This window comes from Diabrotica virgifera, chromosome 2 (genome assembly GCF_917563875.1).
Source record: "Diabrotica virgifera virgifera chromosome 2, PGI_DIABVI_V3a".
In the NCBI taxonomy this organism is placed as follows: Eukaryota; Metazoa; Arthropoda; class Insecta; order Coleoptera; family Chrysomelidae; genus Diabrotica; species Diabrotica virgifera.
In genome coordinates, this window is record NC_065444.1 from 2,918,903 (window position 1) to 2,940,459 (window position 21,557).

The window sequence follows — 21,557 nt, forward strand, 5'->3', positions numbered from 1 at the left end:
GCTAAAAAGAAAAGCATTTAACCAGTGCGTACTTCCGGTGCTCACTTATGGAGCTGAAACACTGACATTGACTAAAGCATCAATAAGAAAATTACAAGTAGCACAACGAAAAATGGAAAGATCCATGCTTGGACTAACTTTGAGAGACAGAATATGGAATGATGAGATACCGCGAAGAACTGGAGTGGAAGACATCATAAAACGCATTACGAAGTTGAAGTGGAAATGGTCAGGACACGTCGCAAGACAGAGAGACAACAGATGGACAAAGAAGATTTTAGAGTGGCGGGTAGCGGTCAAAGGCAGACAAGTCTTCCAAGTCGTGGAAGATCACCTACCAGATGGACGGACGACATTAAAAGAATAGCGACAAACTGGATTGCAGCTGCGTAGGATAGAGAAGGGTGGAGACACCTTGAGGAGACCTATGTCCGACAGTGGACAAATGTGGCTGTGTGATGATGATGATGATGATGATGATGATGATGAATCTTATTCCATACCGTTACTAACATCAAGGAGAGTATGGTTATCTACCTATGTATTGTTAGTCTATATGCTGCTTCCTTCTCAACCTTGCATTGAAATCTCCCAAGATAGTAATATTATACGACATCTCCTATTTATTTGGGGAGATTATTTTGTCAGTTCCTCTAGTTTCTCAAAAAAGTTGTCTTTTTCTCTTCCTTTTTCTTTGTCGGTGCATGGGCAGCAGGTATGTTTAAAATTGGCTGTTTTGAGACATTTTAAAGCAGATTTTTAAGAAAAAAAATAAGGTTAAAAAAATAAACAATAGGTATATAATACAAAAAATTTACATTGATGTGTTAACTTACTCGTATACTGAACACAAAAAATACATATTTATGACAAATGCATTTTTTTTTCAAATAGTGGTACTAATATTCCTGAACTATAAATGATATTCAATACCAAGCCTAAAAGACTTTGGCATCCTTGGGATGGTGTTTCGCATCCCATATTCTCTTCTAAGCATTGGTGTATTAGTCACCTCGTCACACCATCCATCCACGTCTTTAGGGCCGTGTCAGTTCTTGTCGCATTATACTCTTTGTGCTGATTCTTTGGTCTGAGATCAAAATTTGTTTCATCTTTTTTTGTTGCCTCTGGATGTTGTAACGAACTTTTCGGTTGCGGGTTTATTTTTATTTGAATCTTTTGGTTTTTATTTTACGGGTGTAAATTCGGTAGGATAATTACATATGTATATGATAAAATGGTAAATTGCCATAGTTGATTAGTCAGATAGTAGATTATACCGTTACAACACCTATTTTAAATAATTCTTTTTCTTCTTTTTGTGTAGACATGACTCCTGTTTTTTCATTTTGCTTCCAGTAAGATATCATTCCATAATTTTCGTATTTTCGTGGTCATCTCACTGATCGTCTTGCTATTATCTATTTTTTAATTTCCTTACCCCTTCTTCTTCAATGTTTATTTCTTCCTTTGTTGTCAGTTCCGGTGTTTGTGGTTCATTATCATCACCTTTAGCAAGTCCGCCCATATTTACTTTTGACTTTTGAATGTGTAGGTACCTTATACAGGGTGTAACAAAAATACAGGTCATAAATTAAGTCACATATTCTGGGACCAAAAATAGTTCGAATGAACCTAACTTACCTTAGTACAAGTATGTACATAAAAAAAGTTATAGCCCTTTGAAGTTACAAAATGAAAATCGATTTTTTCGAATATATCGAAAACTATTAGAGATTTTTTATTGAAAATGGATATGTGGCATTCTTATGGCAGGAGCATCTTAAAGAAAAATTATAGTGAAATTTATGCTCCCCATAAAAATTTTATGGGGGGTTTTGTTTCCTTAAACCCCCCCCCCCCAAACTTTTCTGTACGTTTCAATTAAATTAATATTGTGGTACCATTTTTAACTTTTTTAGCTCTTAGTATTTTTTCGATAAGGCAGTTTTTATCGAGTTGCGGCTTCTTTTTAATATGTTTACATAAAAATTTTATGGGGGTTTCGTTGATTTAAACCCCCCAAATGTTTGTGTACGCTCCAATTAAACTATTACTGCGATAATATTAGTTAAACAAAATGTTTTTAAAACTTTTTTGCCTCTTTGTATTTTTTCGAGAAGGCACCTTTTATCGAGATATGGCTTCTTTTTTAATACAGTTCAAAATATACCTAAAAATGTAAATCATACATGAATTTTCATATTATTACCAAGTCTCCATAATCGTACCTAACCATATACAAATATGTGGTGGATTTAACAAATATTGAAAATATCTCGATAAAAACTGACTTTTCGAAAAAGTACTAAGAGCCAAAAAAGTTTTAAAAATATTGTGTTTAAGTAATGGTACTACAATAATAATTTAATTGGACACAAAAGTTTGGGGGGGTTTAAAGGAACTAAACCCCCATAAAATTTTTATAGGTTGTCCAAATTTCACTATAATTTTTTCTTAAGATGCTACTGTCATAAGAATGACATATGTCCATTTTCATATTTAATATTTAGTTTACATTTAATAGTTTTCGATATATTGGAAAAAATCGATTTTCATTTCGTAACTTCAAAGGGTTGTAACTTTTTTTATATGCACATTTGTACTAAGGTAAGTTAGGTTCAATCAAACTATTTTTGGTCCCAGAATATGTGATTAAATTTATGACCTGTATTTTCGTTACACCCTGTACATATGTGTAACTCTTCATATTTCCTTTTATGTTCCGTAGAAGTCGCGTTCCATCTATTTTGATAAGTTCTTCCAGTGTTCCATTTTTATTTGTCTTTGTGCTCGTTTTGTTTCTGATTGTAAAAAAGCTTTATACTTTTCCACGAGGAAAAATTTCCTGTAGTTGGCTGTATACCATTACAAAAACATAAAATCCTTTATAAAAGGTATATTTGCCTTTATATACCTTTTATAAAGGATTTTATGTCTTTATTCTTTTCTTCACATTTTATATTCACTTCCTCTCTAAACCATGGGGCAAATAATTAATAATAATAATAATAATAAACCCAAGAAACCATCCATTCATCAAGAGATTCCTATCAAGCTGGGACTTCTCCACACGGACCATCTCCCATATTATCAATACTTTCCTGAGACTATGCTTAAGAATGGCAACTACAAGCTATACTGGAATCGCACGGTACTTACAGATCAAACAGTGGCACATAATACACCAGATCTCGTACTACATAGTTATTAATTAACAAGACAAAGAACACTAATGTTATTGATGTGGCGATACCTAACAACAATAATCTACGTACTAAATTTGCTGAAAAGATCGCCAAGTACATGGTCTCAAAATTCAAATACGAAGACAATGGAGAATGCAAAGTACCCAGACAATACCTATTATTATGTTTACTACTGGAGTCATTCCGAAGAACCTACTTAAAAACATAAAAAAGCTGGGTCTAAATGAACATCTTACATCTTTATAAGACCATGCACAAAGCTGTACTTACTACTCTCGACGGCCAGATGTGTACGAACATTTTTAGGAGATACTCCAGCATACGAAGTCACCTAGGGCTCGAAAACATGGAAAGAGCCCCCCCAGAGCTTAATCCTTTTGATACCGTAGGTATCTGGGATGAGTCAATGTTCCCCTTAGAGCAGCGATATTCAACCTTTTTCTTTCCTGGGCCACATAGTATCTATTGCCACAGCTTGCGGGCCGCAATCAAGATGAAGTAGTGTACAGGGTGTTTCATGGGAAACGAAAATACTTGAATCGTGAATAGAGGTAAATGAGGCGGTTCTAGACATACTAAATTTATTGATCCACCGACTTTATAACCAAGTTACAGGGTGTTTTATCGATTTTACCCATTTCTTTCTGGACCCATAACTTAAGAACCACCTTGTATATTTTTTTGATATTTGGTACACATATGTCCAATTTAGAAATCAAACACATTTAGAATCCAAACCACCCAACTACTAATCACAAGAAAAATCCAGGTCCGGATTAAACAAAATTATAAATCCATTGTGACCTTGAAACAACATCCTGTATATTGAAATTTTCAAAACCCGTTTGCACATTTGAAAAGAGCTTTAATGGAGCTTCCATTTTTTGCGCACACTATTCAATGATTTTAATTTTGAAATTATGTCAAAATTTTTTAAGAACTCGTACTTTTAAAATAAAAATTTCTATATAATTATTTCAAAATTAATGTCTTTAAATTCATTTGTCATTAAAGTGTCTGCCCAAAAACTTGAAGCGAGCAATTAAATTAAGTATTTATGCTCTTTTTAAATGTGCAGACGAATTTTGAAAATTTTAATATACAGGGTATTGTTTCAAGGTCACAATTATTTTAATTTTTTTTGTGATTACTTGTGATTACTAAATGGGTCGTTGCAATGTAGTAAATAAGTATTGATTATTTTTAAAATAAGTATTTGTTCATTAACTTTAATAATTTATTATTAAAAGTTAATAATACCTTGCTTTTAATCAGAGTTCTTAAAAATTAAAATATAGTTTAAAATTTAAGTCAATAAATTGTCTGCCTCGCTCCCAAACACGCCTCAAACAAATCGACACAATATCAAATAATTAGAGAAAACACGTGTTTGACAAATAATTTGATTACAGGGCCCTTTAGTTAGCCTTCGGGCCGCATAAAAAACGCTAGAGGGCCGCATGCGGCCCGCGGGTCGCACGTTGAGGATCACTGCCTTAGAGGGAGTGTGAGCCATATGGCTAAATCTGGGATAATAGTAACATAACTATGGCGTCGAGCCTAGTTGGCCCATGGCTTGATTGGCCATTCTTCTCCAACCGTTCTTGTCCTTTGCTTTCATCCTCCAATTTGTGACGTTGAGTCTTTTTAGATCATCTTCTACATCCACTTTCCATCTTATTCTGGATCTACCTCTTCTCTGACGTCCTTCAATTGTATTTAACAGTAACATCTTCGGTAGCCTTCCCTCTGGCATGCTCTGGATGTGTCCTAGCCATCTTAGTTGTTAGGTTCGTATTACTCCTAGTATGCTGAGCTCTCCATATAACTCGCTCAGATCTTCATTTGTCTTTCTGATCCAAACACCGTCCTCCATTTTTCCTCCAAATATTTTCCTTAGTGGCATCCTATTTGTCACCTCTTGAATGCATTTATTTCTTATTAACCTATTTAATGCATAAATATACTTGTTCGCTTTCATTAGTCTATTTTGGAATTCTTCTTCTATATTTGGTTTTCGTCGTCTTTCCTCTTCTTCTTCTTCTTCTTGTAATAGGACTATGTCCTGTTTCTTCTGTTACAGTCTGTGCTGTGATCCGGCTTTTTCGCTTGGTCGCTTGGTATTGGGCTTCTGTGTCTTCGCCCATTGCGCCATACGTTCAGGGTTCATCCGATCTACGTGGTCTCTCCACATGCTTCGTCGTGCTCTTGTCCATCTCACTACGTCTTGGACGCCCAGCTCTCTCAGTGTGTCTTCGTTTCGTATTCTATCTCTAAGCGTAATACCTCTTATGGATCTTAGGGTTTTCATCTCTGTTGTTCTCATTATTTGTTTGGTCTTTGTTGTCTCGGCCCTTGTCTCAGCTGCGTATGTCAGTACGGGTCTAACACATGTCTTATAAATGCGGACTTTACTTTCGGTCCTCATATATTTATTTCGCCAGATTATATCCCTCAGGAAACCAGATATTCTCGCTGCTTTCATTGCCTGCTGTTTTGTTTCTTGCCACAGATGCCTGTCTCTAGATATTTCCACACCCAAGTATCTACAATCCATTACCTGTTCGATTATATGGTCGTCCACTACTAATTTACATCTAATTGGGTTCTTGGATATTACCATCAATTGGGTTTTCTCTGTGGATAGTGTTAGGTTATACTTTTCGGCGGTTATTTTAAATTTTTGTAGTAGGCGTTGTAAGTCATCTTCATTTTCGACTATTAAGATTGCATCATCTGCGTAGCAAAGTATTCTCATGGTTCGGTTACCCATTTTGTATCCCTGATTCATTTTGTTAACACCAGTGTTGCCAATCGCATTTCTCTAGATTATCCGATGATCGCTCGAAAAATATCCGATTTGTCACGAAAAGGTACGCAAGGTCAAAAATTATTCTGTTATAAAATCAATGTTGCCAATGTTATTCTTTTAGTCCCCTTAACAACCATCAAATAACAAAATCCGTTGTTCGTACGCCAATCAGTTGATTGTAATCAATTATCATTATGATAATTAACATAATTGATTGATTAATTAATTATCAATTAACGTAACAATTATTAACATAATTGATTAATTAATCAATTGATTAATTAATTAATCAATTATTCTCATAATTGTAATCAATTATGTTTTCAGCAACCCAATGAAAGTTGACATTGACAGGGCTTTTCATCAGTTGTCATTTGTTTCGAGCTTCTGTCATATGTTGAATAAACTGTGTATAATATTAATATACACGGATTATACGACATATGACAGGAGCTCGAAACAAATGACTGTGAATGAAAAGCCCTATTTCACAGTTTAAAATTTTCGTTTATAGATGAAAATCTCGTATCCTAGCTGATTATTACCTAATTCATGTATGTAAATACTATTTACTTACTATTAGTATATTATTCGTATTTTGTATTATCGTAAGTGTTAAATTCTAAATAAATAAATAAATCTAAATATTTCATTATTGGGATCGTTATATTAATTTATTATAATTATTTAAGTAAAAAAAACACTTTTAAATAGTATTTTATTAAAACGTAATAACTACCTAAAACTAGGTACTGGAAAAATAAATAATAAATAAATCAATACAAAATAAACTACAGCTACATTAATAGCATAGGCGCAAAATTTCTGGTAAATGCTTTTAAAATGCATATTTTTTTTCAAAACCTGAGAAAGCTAATAAGTATTATTTAAAAATTTAAACGCAGAATGAAAGATTACATTAGGTTTGTTCGTAGTACGATCCAATCGATCAGCAACCGTTGCCAACCATCAGACGCATGCGCAGTTAACAGTTAGCGCTGCGCAGTTAACAGTTCGAGTTCGTAGACTACGAACGCGCTTGCGTCTGACGGTTGGCAACGGTTGCTGATCGTTCTACGAACAAACCTATTATTACCGAGGGCCGAAAGTCCCTGAAGACTTGTATAATTTTTATTCTAATATGTTACAAGGGTTAAAGGAAAAGAGAATATTAAGTGTGATTTTTAATTTCAAATATCTCATTCAAAAGAAACATTTTGTTTATTCTAAGGGACTTTCAGCCCTCGGTAATAATGTAATCTTTCATTCTGCGTTCAAATTTTTCAAAAATATTTAGTAGTTTTTTCAGGATTCGAAAAAAATGAATACTTTTAAAGATTATTGGTCCGAAATTTTGCGTCTACGCTCTTTTAACAACTAAAGATTTATTACAACTAAAACAACAGAAATGTATTTGACAGTCTTGTAGTTATTAAGGTATCAAAGTTATTATTCATAGTACCCGTGGTGCGTTCAACGTTAATGCCCGACTAAATAATTTTTATAGGCAAACATTTTGAAGGATTTTTGAGTTAATTAGTGGATATCTAGATATTACTAGTTTCAAATAAGTAGATTTTTCTACAACCACTATTCCAAATGCATTTTTCTGTACAATTTTATGTTAACAAACTTAATATTTTCTCACAGAATAACTGACAGTAGTGTGCAGAAAAGTGACGTTTCTGTGCCGGAAAGTTCTTTTCTGCATAGCACCATTACATTCCTCAAAGAAATCATAAATATAATTAGGTAAGTATAACATGTTTTGATGAAATGGTTTGTTTAAGATATTAGATTTGATAGAACTTTACAAAAAAGAACTAGATTTAACTACATCTCATGTCCGAGAAATCTGGAAACGTTTACTTAAGCACTGCACTACATAAAATGAAAATAAAACTAAATCGTGCGTGAATTAGCTTTCATAAGTTTAAAGACTAAAAACTAAAAACTCATAAATAATATCGGACGGCAGACAGTTTTTGAAATTTGAATTGGATTAGTATGCCTTAAGTGGATGCACTTGTGCATTTAAATTCTAAACAAAAGAATCGGCACATGTTTCTTTTGTCAAAAGATGAAAAGTATCAGATGTCACTAACATTCATCCAGTATAGGCTATTTATAAAAATTTGGGTGGAACCAAACAAAATTAATGTGTTGTTGATGTTGGGAATATATGGATGAGAAAGTTTTAGTCGATGGTAGATACACTGAAAAATATCCGCAAATATCCGATTTATTTAAAGATACGAAGAAGATACGACAACTCTCAAAAAGGTACGCAAATCTGATAATTATCCGCTGATTGGCAACACTGGTTAACACTACCTATAACTTCATCCATTATTAAATTAAATAGGCATGGACTGAGGCTGTCACCTTGTCTAATGCCGACATTGATTTTGATTTCTTCCGTGACCCGGGTGTGGTTTTTATTCGTGTTTTGTTGGATCTATTGAGCTTATCTATTTGCTTATGTTATGTTTCTATACCTCTGACCTATGTTTTTCTTTCCAAGGAGAGTGAGCACGTCCTTCAATCGTACTCTGTCGAATGCCTGTTTCAGATCTACAAAGCATGTGAACATGGGCTTGTTTAATTTTATTGATTTCTCAACTAATTGTCGCATGATGAAAATAGCGTCTATTGTAGATCTGTTTAGGCGGAAACCCTGTTGTTCTTCCGATACTCCACTTTCTTGTATATTTTTTGAGATAGAATTTTGTCAACAGTTTTGATGTAGAATTGAGTAGTGTAATTCCTCGGTAGTTCGTAGGATCTGTCTTTACGCCTTTCTTGTAGAAGGGTATTGTTATACTCTCTCTCCATTTCTCTGGTACTGCCATGTTGTTTGGTTTTCGTGTTAGAATTAATTGTTCCTGATATTTGAACCTCTCAACTTCCTTGAATCTCTATGTACATTATTATTATTTGTCTGTACTGTTAAATATTTTTTCTACGAGCGTGCAAAAATGTCTACTTTCGCGCACGCATTTTAGTTTAGAAAGTTTCACTTTTTCGCACGCGTGTTACTTTTCCGCACGCGTGTTACTTTTCCGCACGCGGTTTTTACTTTTCCGCACGCGTGTTAATTTAGATATGTTAATATGGCCTTAAAGTAATTATAATACATGCAATCAATTAATATTTAGATATTATTTACTAATTTATTTTAAATATATCTTATTGTGTTCCTGTTTTAATGAAATTAACGCGACAATTCGATGAAATAAAATTATTTTGACATAATATTCGAAAGTCAAATCGGTAGACAATAACAGTCGAGTCGTTTTGAATCATCGTCATGGAAAGCAAGATCGTCGTCATGCTAACTAATTATATTGAAAGTTTTGTTTTGACAACCTTGTCAAAGAATTAATTTGTGTATGTATTTTCATATTAATTAAATTATTTGAGTAAGATTTGGTAATTTTTTAAAGACTCTTAGAAAAAATATTGTTCCTAACTCTTGCAGAAAGTCTCTTTTCCGCACTCGACTGCTTGCCGAACTCCCGCTTCGCGTCGTTCGGCAAACTTCAGTCGCGTGCGGAAAAGAATGACTTTCTGCACTTGTTAGGAAAATAACTATTGCTTACCTCACATATTCTTGGTATATACTGTTATGATCTGCTTTCTCTTACTTTTATAATAATTAGTATTTATTTAATTAATTAGTCAATTGTCGCAAATCATACATAAAATTAAAAAAAAACTCAGGGTGCCTTTTTATCATACAAAAAAAAAACTAAATTATCTCAGGTTATACTTATCCTTTCTCGTGGTTTCAGTATCTCTTTAGATAGAAATAGAAATTCCATAAATAAGCACATACAAATATATTTTATTATCAAAACCAATACTCTGAAAATGTATCAATTAAATCCTGTGGGCATAACTGTCCCAATGAAACTTTTACTACATAAATGAATTTTAATTCAACAAATATTTATCGGTTTGTTCTTGATAACATTGATAAAACAAGCTAAACAAACAAATTTAGGTATTCGCAAAACTACTTATACTTCCTATTAAATTTTTGAAATATTGGAATCTTAGTTCATATGCTTTTACTAAAAAAAAAAATAACTTCTGAACATAAAGAAAATCTATCACATAAATTATTGACTGACCTTTTGATTCACACACAATGATGTCTCCTCTTGACCCAAACAGCTCTTCCTTGTTGATTATGTTAGGCTACCCATCTAAGCCCTCTCTATTCTCAGCATCAATCCAGCAGCATACCAGCAACTAATTCTCCAAAACACGAGCCAGGCCTCTTTTGACCAGTACTCGTTCAAAAAAAAACTCTAAAATTCTCTCCTCTCTTTCTCACAATAACATTCTCTCTCTTGGACTTTACAGAATCAAAGAGGTATTTTTTCTCAATTTGATCTGTCTCTCGTTCCACTTTTCAGCTACACTCTTCACTATCAAACAACCACTGGTACTTGCTTCTGAACTATTCACGAAAACTTTTGACTGCTGCTCCGCGATGCCGGTCACATAATAATCTCCTTTTCCAAACTTCACAAGCACATTCAATCTTCTCTCATCCCCATTCCACTTTTTTCATTCGAAAAACCCATGCATCCTTCCAAACAAATACTTCTACTCATGATAATTACTTGGGGCTTAAACAAAGAGCCTTAAAATTCCAACTTTCTCTACCTTATTTTTCTAAATATAATAATTACCTGTGGCTTTTGGCCTCGCACGTAACAAAGCAACCGTTTTAAAATTATAATCCCGAAATAAATTGTCCACTCACATCACTTTATTTACTAATGTCTTTAATTCTTCAGGGAAAAACTCATTAAGGATAAACCCACTGCTTAAAAGCTAACTTCTAATAAATAGTTACAAATCAATATACAGGGTGTATCAAATTTATGTGCCTGCGTTATATTAAAAAATTAAATTTTTATTCTATCTTTGATTGACAAATTGATACACAATAATACATTCCAGATTTCTTGATTTTACCATACTTCTCCTATTTCTTTCCCACATTTCTTTTTTTGGTTTTGTTTATCTCCTCGTTAAATTATTGTTCGTATTTTCTTTTTTCATTTTCGGTCATTAACCTTGTAGCCTCATTAATTCTTCGTTTTTCTGTGTTTAAGTTCTTCAGAACTGGTCTGTTTCATTCTTGCTCCTACCATAAAGTGGTCAGAGTTTGCGTCTGACCCTCTGTATGAATAGAATAGAATAGAATAGAATAGAATAGAATAGAATAGAATAGAATAGAATAGAATAGAATAGAATAGAATAGAATAGAATAGAATAGAATAGAATAGAATAGAATAGAATAGAATAGAATAGAATAGAATAGAATAGAATAGAATAGAATAGAATAGAATAGAATAGAATTTATTTCATCAAATATACAAAATTTCTTTTGTTTTTGACAAGTCAAAAGAGTACGTACCTACATTATAAAATTTTGACAAAATTAAAAAGATAAATATTATAAATTATAATGAACAGATATACAAACAGGTACTAACAAATTTAAACAATTTAACACACTATGTAAAAACCTAAAGACATGAAATAAACTTAATAACATGAAATATCGTCATAATCGGCAAAAATACCCTGACCAAACTAATGTACTTATTATAATGTATTATAAGCGGTACCTAAGTACTCTGTCTTTGTGTAAATACAATGTTTTAAAAAATGTGATTTTATTTTATTTTTAAACGACTGTAAATGAAGACTTTTTACTTCATCTGGCAAAAAATTGTACAAACTAACATCAGTTGAGTTTTTTATACTTTTCGTCAACCTAAAACGTTGTGCTCTAATAGCATCACTCGATCTTGTATGGTGATCATGGAAGTTGGAGTTTATGTTAAACTTACTTTTGTTGGAATGAATTTCAATCAGCGTCTCATATATATAGAGTGAAGGTAGTGACATAATACCTAACTTCTGAAATAAAGGTTTACAGTGTTCCCTATACTCTGCTCCTGCAAGTATCCTCACTACTTTCTTTTGTAACTTAAAAATTCTTTCTGCGTGACAAGAGTCACCCCAAACAGTTATTCCGTACTTTAAATGGCTATGGAACAGTGCAAAGTAGATCATTTTAAGGGTACTTTTAGGGATCATAAAAACTAAGTTGCGTATCAAAAATATAGTTGTAGCAAGTTTAGAGCTTAAGTAGTCTGTATGAGCACTCCAGTCCAAATTATCATCTAGGAAAATTCCTAAGAGTTTAACACTATTTCCTAAGACATACTTCCGGTCAGAACTAAACATCAAATTCTGATTTTTGTCTTCATTTAGCTTCAGACCATTGTGCAAAAACCAGTTTTTTGCTTTCTGAGTATCACTATCTATTTTAATTTTCAAATTATGATAATTAATGTCAGTATTTATGAGAGTGGTATCATCTGCAAAGCACACACATTTTATGGGAAAAGTGTAGTGAAATAGATCGTTCAGATAAAAATAAGAAACAAAGTGGATCCTAGTATTGAACCTTGAAGAACCCCGTATTCGACCGTGTTGAAATCAGAATAGCTATTATTAAGAAAAACTGCCTGTTTTCTATTTGTTAAATAAGATCTAAATAGATTGAGAGTGGTTCCCCTTATACCATATTTATGCATTTTTTCCAACATTAATTTATGCGAAACACAGTCAAAAGCTTTGGATAAATCACGCAATGTCAAAGACACGAAATGACCTTCCTCCATGCCGTCGACTATATCTCTCACAATTTTCTGTATAGCTTTTGTAGTGCTGCACTTTTTTCTAAAGCCATATTGATTACAGTGAATTGTCCTGATATTAGTGTGTCCTGATATTAGTATGTTTTTCCTTTATTTGAAACTTGTATACAATTTACTCCGTACAAAAGAGTACTAAGTAAAACTGATGAATTATGTAATGTCTTTGTAGTGTGTTGCCGGCCAGTGCCGGTTCACCTTATTCACCTAAGTCTTCTCGTCACTGTCTCTTGAGTCTTCGAACTAGTAATAGACGATTGGTGAGCGCAGAAATCAGCTCGTTGTTACGATTGATGCTTCTTTTTCTATGTTTGGTCGCATGTAGTCCTATTACGTCTTTTATGAATGGTTTTTTTAAGACCTCATGTACCTAATGTTTGGTTTGAAATATATCAGGGTACATTTGCAATGATTCTTAGAGTTTTTGACTGGTATGTCTGCAGAATTTTTGTGGTAGCGGGTAGGTACCCCTCTATGATCCCGATAGAGAGCAGACTTACTTCAGGGATTTAGCGCCCCTGCCCACGCGAGCTCCTGGCTTTTTCCTCCATTTCCTATTTAGAGGTAACCAGGCCCCAACCTCAGTATTATCCTATCCAAACCCCAAATTCCTTCCCTAATATCCCCTCCCACCCACCAACCCGTCTGGCCAGCGTGGTGGGTTATGGCCAAAAACCTCCACAAATCAAAAATGTCGGTTTCAACAGATATACGGAAGATACCCCAGGTGGGTAGGAAGTTTATTCCACAGTCCCACACCGAAATAACGGTCTGCCTCGAGGATTCTGGGGGAGGCAAGTCGACATTGAAAAAGAAGAACAACAAACAACTCCATATAGCAACTTACAACATCCGTTCCATGGCAAAAGACGAAAAACTCTACGAACTAGAAGAGGAATTAGGGAATATGAATTGGGATATAATGGGACTATCAGAAGTTAAAAGAAGAGGTGAAGGGTATGTGGACTTACATTCAGGCAACAGGCTCTATTATAAAGACAATGAAGACTATACATACGGTGGAGTAGGTTTCTTAATCAACAAGAAGAGAAAATCACAAATTCAAATAATTGACAGCATCTCAGACAGGGTTACATACATGATTTTAAAACTAAATCCAAAAACCAAATTAAAGATTGTGCAAGTTTATGCTCCAACTGAAAAGGCAACTGATGAAGAAATAAATACTTTTTACGAAGATCTTAAAAAAGCTATAGACACCAACAGAGAATCCAAAATAATAATAATGGGAGATTTTAACGCCAAAATTGGAAGTAAGATTGAAGACTCTGAAAGCAAGATTGGAAATTTTGGATTCGGCACAAGAAACACAAGGGGAGAAAAACTTATGGAATTTCTGGAACAAGAAAACATGTATATTATGAATACCTTCTACAAAAAGAAACCTAACAGAAAGTGGACATGGGTTGCACCTAACGGAACCACCAAAAATGAAATAGACTATTTTCTCTCAAACAACAAAAGAATATTCGAAGACGTAACAACAATAAACAACGTAACAACGGGTAGTGACCATCGTATAGTTAGAGCAAAAATAAATATTAACATGAAAGAAGAGAGGAAAAGAATATTTAAAAAAACAACGCGAATAGATGCCTTTAAAGTAAAAACAAATGAAGAGCAATTCCGAGAGGTCTTAGCGGATAAGTTCAAATATGATCCTTCACATAATCAAGATGAAATTGACGAAATTAACAAAAACATCAATAAGAACCTTCTCGAAGCCGGACTACAGGTCGCAAAGAAAACAAGTACTAAAGAAGACAAAATAAGCAACGAAACTAAACAACTAATGACGGAAAGACGACAACTACTAACGCAAAACAAACGCCATACTCAAGAATACATAGAACTTAATAAAACAATTAGAAAAGAACTAAAACGCGACTTACAAAAATGGAACGAGAACTTAATAGAGCGAGTCATTGAAAACAACAGAGGCTTAAAATGTCTAAGACCCGCATTGGGTGTTCAAAAAATCATTAAAATTAAAGACGCCAATAGTAAGGAAGAGAAGGTCAAATATAAAATAACAAAAATAGTCGAAGACTTCTACAAAAGCTTGTACAGCTCGCAAAGCCAGCCTAATGAATCAACAAAGGAGAACGTCTAAAGAAAAATAAAAAACGTGGGATCAGAAGTAATACCAAATATAAAGGGATTCGAAATAGAAAGAGCTTTAAAAGAACTAAAAAATAATAAAGCTCCAGGACAGGACGGTATAATTGCCGAGCTCTTGAAAACAAGCAAGACAGTAACAATCCCTATACTAACAGAGCTATTTAATAAATGTCTCCATAATAGCAAGATCCCTAAAGACTGGAACGAAAGTCTAGTAATACTTTTACACAAAAAAGGGGACAAATGTGACCTACAGAATTATAGACCGATATCGTTGCTCAGTCAAGTATACAAACTATTCATGAGAATTATTAACAACCGGTTGACCTACAAAATGGACAATTACCAACCAGTGGAACAGGCTGGCTTCCGCAAAGGATATAGTACATCAGACCATCTGCTGACAATGAGAACATTGATAGAGAAGGCAAATGAATACCAACTACCCGTATTTCTTGCCTTCGTAGACTATGAAAAGGCGTTTGATAGTATCGAGATGTGGGCCATAGAACAAGCTATTAATAATTGTAGAAAGATTCGAGATATAGACAACTAATACATAATATATATGAAAATGCAACTATGATAGTACAACTAGACGAAAATACAAATCCCATCCCTATTAAGAGAGGCGTGAGACAAGGAGACGTAATATCGCCAAAGCTTTTCAACCTAGCACTAGAAGACGTCTTCAAAACGACAAATTGGTCAACCTATGGCATTAACGTTAATGGCAAGAAGCTAAATCACCTCAGATTCGCTGACGACATTGTGATTATAGCGAGCTCATTCGAGGAACTGCAAATTATGATAGAGGAACTCGCAGGCAGCTCCCAATACGTCGGCCTAAAAATGAACATGAAGAAAACAAAAATAATGACAAACACAGATGACCCCAGACGCATAACTATAAATGGCAGTGAGATAGAAAAAGTCCAGGAATATATCTACCTAGGCCAAATCCTGAAACTTGACAAAGAAAACCAAAGTGCGGAAATTAATAGGAGAGCAAGACTAGCATGGGCAGGATTTGGAAAACTTGGTTGGATACTTAAGAACCGCAAAATACCTCAATATTTGAGGACCAAAGTGTTCAACCAGTGCATCCTTCCTATCATGACATATGGGTGTCCAACCTGGACCCTAACCAAGGCAAATATGAATAAACTAGCTACAACAGAAAGAGCTATGGAAAGAGCAATGTTAGGTATACGACTGTCAGATAAAAAGAGGAGCGACTGGGTAAGATCAAAAACAAAAGTCGAGGACATAACAACAAAAGTTGCCAAACTTAAATGGAGCTTTGCAGGCCACACTGTTAGACAAAAAGACCAACGTTGGAATGCCACGATACAACATTGGAGATCTTACCAAAGTAAACGACCGAGAGGAAGACCACAGATGAGATGGGTTGATGATATTAAAAGAGTAGCCGGAACGAATTGGAAATATGTTGCTCAGGATAGAGACCGATGGAAGGAGTTGGGAGAGGCCTATGTCCAAACGTGGACGATAGAAGGCTAAGAAGAAGAAGAAGAAGAAGAAGATGTCTGCAGAATTTTGGTGTTTGACGGTTTTTTACATCCCCATAATTCAATCCCGTAGGTCCATATAGGCTTTAGTATTATTTGATATATTGCCAGTTTGTTTTTTATGGATAATTGTGATCTTATACAAAGAAACCAATTCATTTGTCTGGTTTTTAATTGAAGTTGTTGTTTTTTGGCTTTAATGTGTGCTTTCCATGTTTGTTTCTAATCGAGGTGAATACCCAAATAAATATTTAACTTCGGTTTTCATTGGAATAACTTGGTGGTTTACTGTGACATGAGGACAATTTACATGTTTGTTCTTAAATGCAATGTGAGCTGATTTTTCGTTTTTTACTTTGATTTTCCAATTTTTGGAGTCAGTTTTGTAATCGATCTAAATGTGTGCATGTGTATAGCTTGTTTGAGGCTGAGGCCACTACTGGATCTGGATCATGGTCAAGTGCAATTGAAGACCTCGGTGCAAGAACGGGGCAAGTCCACTTTTCTGAATATTTGGGAAGTCGATAAAAACTTAATATTTTTAGAAAATATGAATAAATTATGCTTAATTTAATTAATCCTCCTAGAAGAATATTAGACAAGACTTGTATAGCTTAATTTAATTAAGCATAATTTATTCGTATTTTCTAAAAAATAATAAGTTTTTGTCGACTTCCCAACTATTCAGAAAAGTGGACTTGCCCCGTTCTTACACCGAGGTCTTCAATTACATATTGTTGTATCATCGGCAAAAGCGGCGATAATTGCTTTATCCGTAGTTGGTATATCAGTAGTGTATAATAAGTACAAAACTGGCCCTAAACCACTGCCTTGGGGTACTCCTGCCTCCTGCTTTTATGAGGTGGTAGCTTCTATTGTCTTTGTCCATTTTTACATCTCAAAGTGTTATATGTTGGTATGTAATACATTTTTCCACCTACCTCTATCGAAAGTATACTTTTCCGGACCTGATTGTAGTGTGCAAAGTTGTACTTTTCCTCCCTAGGGAGAAAAAGTAAAAGTGACGTCATGGTATTTTATTCATGAAATATAATTTATTGGCGCTCTGTACAATATCTATTCTCTATTACGTAAGTATCTATACATTTTAACGTTTATTTATAAAACACCCTGTATTTTGCAGAATGGTAAAAAACAGTAAATTGTTATTTTGATTTAACAATGTTTTCCACCTACCTCTACAGAAAGTATACTTTTCCGGACCTGATTGTAGGGAGCAAAGTCGTACTTTTCCTCCCTAGGGAGTAAAAGTACTTTTCCTCACTAGGAAGAAAAAGTAAAAGTGACGTCATGGTATGTCATTGATAAAATAACTTATTGACGCCCTATACAATATTCTATTATCTATTACGTAAGTATCTATACGTTTTAACGTTTATTTATAAAACACCCTGTATTTTGCAGAATGAAAAAAACAGTAAAGTGTTGTTTTGATTTAACAATGTTTACATTAATAATTTGGCTTATATTTGACAGTTGACAGTTCTGCTGTACCTACTTGTTAGTTTTAGTTTTCTAATATTATAAATTGTGTTAGTTAGTTACATAAATAAATTATTTAAAAATAAAAAAATGACTTGTTATTTGAGGGAGGTGGAAAAACCATATGTATAACATGGGATTAAAGTGCCTTTTCCTCCCTCGAATGATTACTGCCTCTCGGGAGGAAAAGTAGCACTTTCCTCCCTTGTTATATAAGTAGCTATTTCTTCATCCTTCTCAATCAGTACATGATATTCTTCTTCTTCTACTTCTTCTTTCTAGCATGATCGATCATGCTAGTAGGCTACTGCCTGTTCATTGCCATCAAGTCTTCCCCGGACGATGAGGTCCAGCATTCTTGCCATCGTTTTGGTGGTCTACCCTGTGGTCTTTTACCTACTGGGATATTCGTTTTTGCACTTTTAACGAGTCTGCTGTCTTCCATTCTCTTTGTATGTTTGTTCCAATATATTCGTCTCTATCTGACCCACCTTCCTATGTTGTGTATTCCACAGTTTTGTCTGATGTCTTCACTTCTTATTCTGTCACGTAGAGTTTTGCCTTGTATACTTCTTAGTGTTCTCATTTCAACAAACTGTTCTCGTCATTTTTAACGTTCTATTTGTGTCTGGTCTTGTTTCTGCTGCATATGTTATAATAGGTCTTATTGTTGTCTTATATATTTTGACTTTGCTTTTAGAATTTAGATATTTGTTCTTCCATACGATTTCTTTCAGGCATCCCGAGATTCTAGCTGCTTTCATTGTTTGTTCTCTGACCTCTTTTGAGAGATTTCCCAAGATATTTGAAGTGATTCGCCTGATCTACAGTTTTGGAGTCAATTTCTAATTTGCATCTTATCGGTTCTTTGGAAATTACTAGGCACTTAGTCGTCTCGGTGTTGATGAGCATATTTAGTTCTTTAGCTTTAGTACTAAATGCATGCAGTAGCCATTTGGAGATTGTCTTCAGAATCGGCGATAAGGACAGCATCGTCAGCGTAGCAAACGACTCTAAAGAATGTGTTACCCATCTTAAATCCAGCTGTACTGGGAAGGTTTTCTATTATTTTGTCCATCATTAAATTAAATATGAAAGGGCTCAGTGAATCGCCTTGACGGATTCCTGTGTTTATAACTATGTCTTCTGTTGTCAAATGTCCTTCTCTTATTTTTGTTTCATGGTCGATCTGGTTAAATATTTTTCGGTTGCGAGTTTATTTTTTTTGGGAATCTGTCGGTTTTTATTTTACCAGGTGTAAATTCGGTAGGTACTAATGAAATGTAAAATTGCCATAGTTGATTAGGCGTACAGTGGCTTATACCGTTACGACAACTATTTTAAATAATTAGGGATGAAAAAAAGATTTGCAGTTAAGCAATATTGCGTAATTGCACAATTTTGTTGACGAACTGCTACTGGCATTTTTCTTTTTGAGTTAATTAGCGGGTAACGGAGATAAATTAAAATTACAGGATGCTGCTAGTTAGCTGGTATGGCGCAAAAAGAGATGATAATTATTGTCATGTACATTGATCTTCGGATATACACGTAAACCTCAGACTTGCAACGGTTTTTCAATTTCAAAGGGTTATTACTCCTCGTCACACTTATATATGTCCTTATTTTTCAAGGAAGAGATACAATATTATGTAAAATGGCCATTCATTAACCTCATTGCCGTCTGCCTCGAGTGTTTTATTATTTTATTGCTTTGCCTAGTGCTCCATATAGTTATTTTTAACCCTTTAATATTTGCATTCATCGCAGTTTTTAGTTTGCAGGGTAAAGAAAGTAGATGACGGAGCCCAAGTAATTAAATTGTCTGACCACTTCTTAACCTGTCATGTTTCTCATCTCTGCTTGGATGATTCTAATTAGGTATATCGATGATCATTACTTTGGTTTTCTGTATATTTATTTTTCAACCCATATTCCGTACTCACCGTGTCCAGCTAATTCATAACTTGTTTCAGTTCTTCTGGTGAAGGATCCGATGGAACCATGTCAGTATATCGTAGGTTTTTAATTTTTCTTCCTCCAATAGTTGCTCCACACTGCCATTCCTCAAAAAGTTGACGCGTTATTATATAGAATAAAATGGGGGATAATATACACCCTTGCCGCACTCCAGCCTTTAATTTTCAGTTTTTCTAAACCACATTATTAAATCTTACATTAACGGTAAGATTATTACGTTATTAATGATTGATTGGGAAAAGAACAGTATTTTTGTGAAGTGTGTGAAAATAATATTTTTATTAAATTCTTAGCTAAGCGCTTTCAGCCTACAAAAGTCATCTTCAGAGCTATGGTCCCGCTTTAATATTTCATCGACTTCATGCCACCAAATCTTTTTAAAATGTACGTCAATGTTGCACTAAATAAAACCGTAGACCAGGGGTCACCAATTAGTTTCTCTGAGGGTCCGTTTCGAAAACTTATGATGATACTTCCGGGGTCCGGATTTAATGCCACCTGTGTCTGGTTGTTCTGATTCGGTTTCCTTGCGGATTCTTGTTAAAAAATATACCCTATAAACAAATCAGAAGGGTGCTGGGCGAAATTTTTGGGCAGAAATTGTTTAACAATTTTTTAACAAATTCAAAACATCACCTTTTTTAGAATTTTTGGGTCATCCTTAACAAAAATGATCTGTGATTTTCCCAAAACTTGACAGATTTCGGGTTTTAAGCGATTTAAAATTTGAAAAATGCGAAGATAAGCATGTTTGAAGCTTGAAAACTCATGTTTAAATTATTATTTTTGCGGTGGTCAAGTGCCTAAATTGAAGTTTAAACATTCAATTTCAAGATTCTAATGGGTAATCGGGGCTTATTTCAATTATTGAGAGTCTAAATTTTAGACCGATGTTTTTAATTGTTAAATATGCGCGATATTTCGCGCGAAATAAGCTTCGATTTCTCATTAGGATCTTGAAATTGAATGAATAAACTTTAATTTAGGTACTTGGCCACCTGAAAACTAATAATTTATATATGAGTTTTCAAGTATCGAAAATGCTTATTTTCGCATTTTTCAGATTTTAGTCGTTGATAACTCGAAAACTATCAACTTTTCAGAAATTTTCAGAACTTTTTTTTAAAATTACCCAAAAAAGGCAGAAAGGTAATTTTGAATTTGTTTAAAAAATTGTTTCGCCCGGCACCCTTCTGATTTGTTTAAAGGGGACATATTTGAACAAGAATCCGCAAAAAAAAATCGAATCAGAAAAATTTTATTTTGGACACAGCAACACAGTAATATTTTAAAAGCTAAGAATTTATATTGTAAATGTTAATGACATTTTTTATTATGTACAACCTGTCTGAAGTTTTGAGTGACTTTAGTGCAACTGATTCTTATTAGGGAGTTAAGAGTTAAGATATTCATCTGTTAGCTGAGATCTGTACCGATTTTTAATAAAGTTCATTCTTGATAAAGCGGCTACGCACACATAAGTTGAGCCAAACGTAGTACACAATTTCATAGCCAAAAATTTCAAAATTGCAAAACACTATATTCTGAATTCAATCGCGGTCCGCACAAAACTAGTCCACGGTGCGGATGCGGACCGCGGTCCACTAATTGGTGACCCCTGCCGTAGACC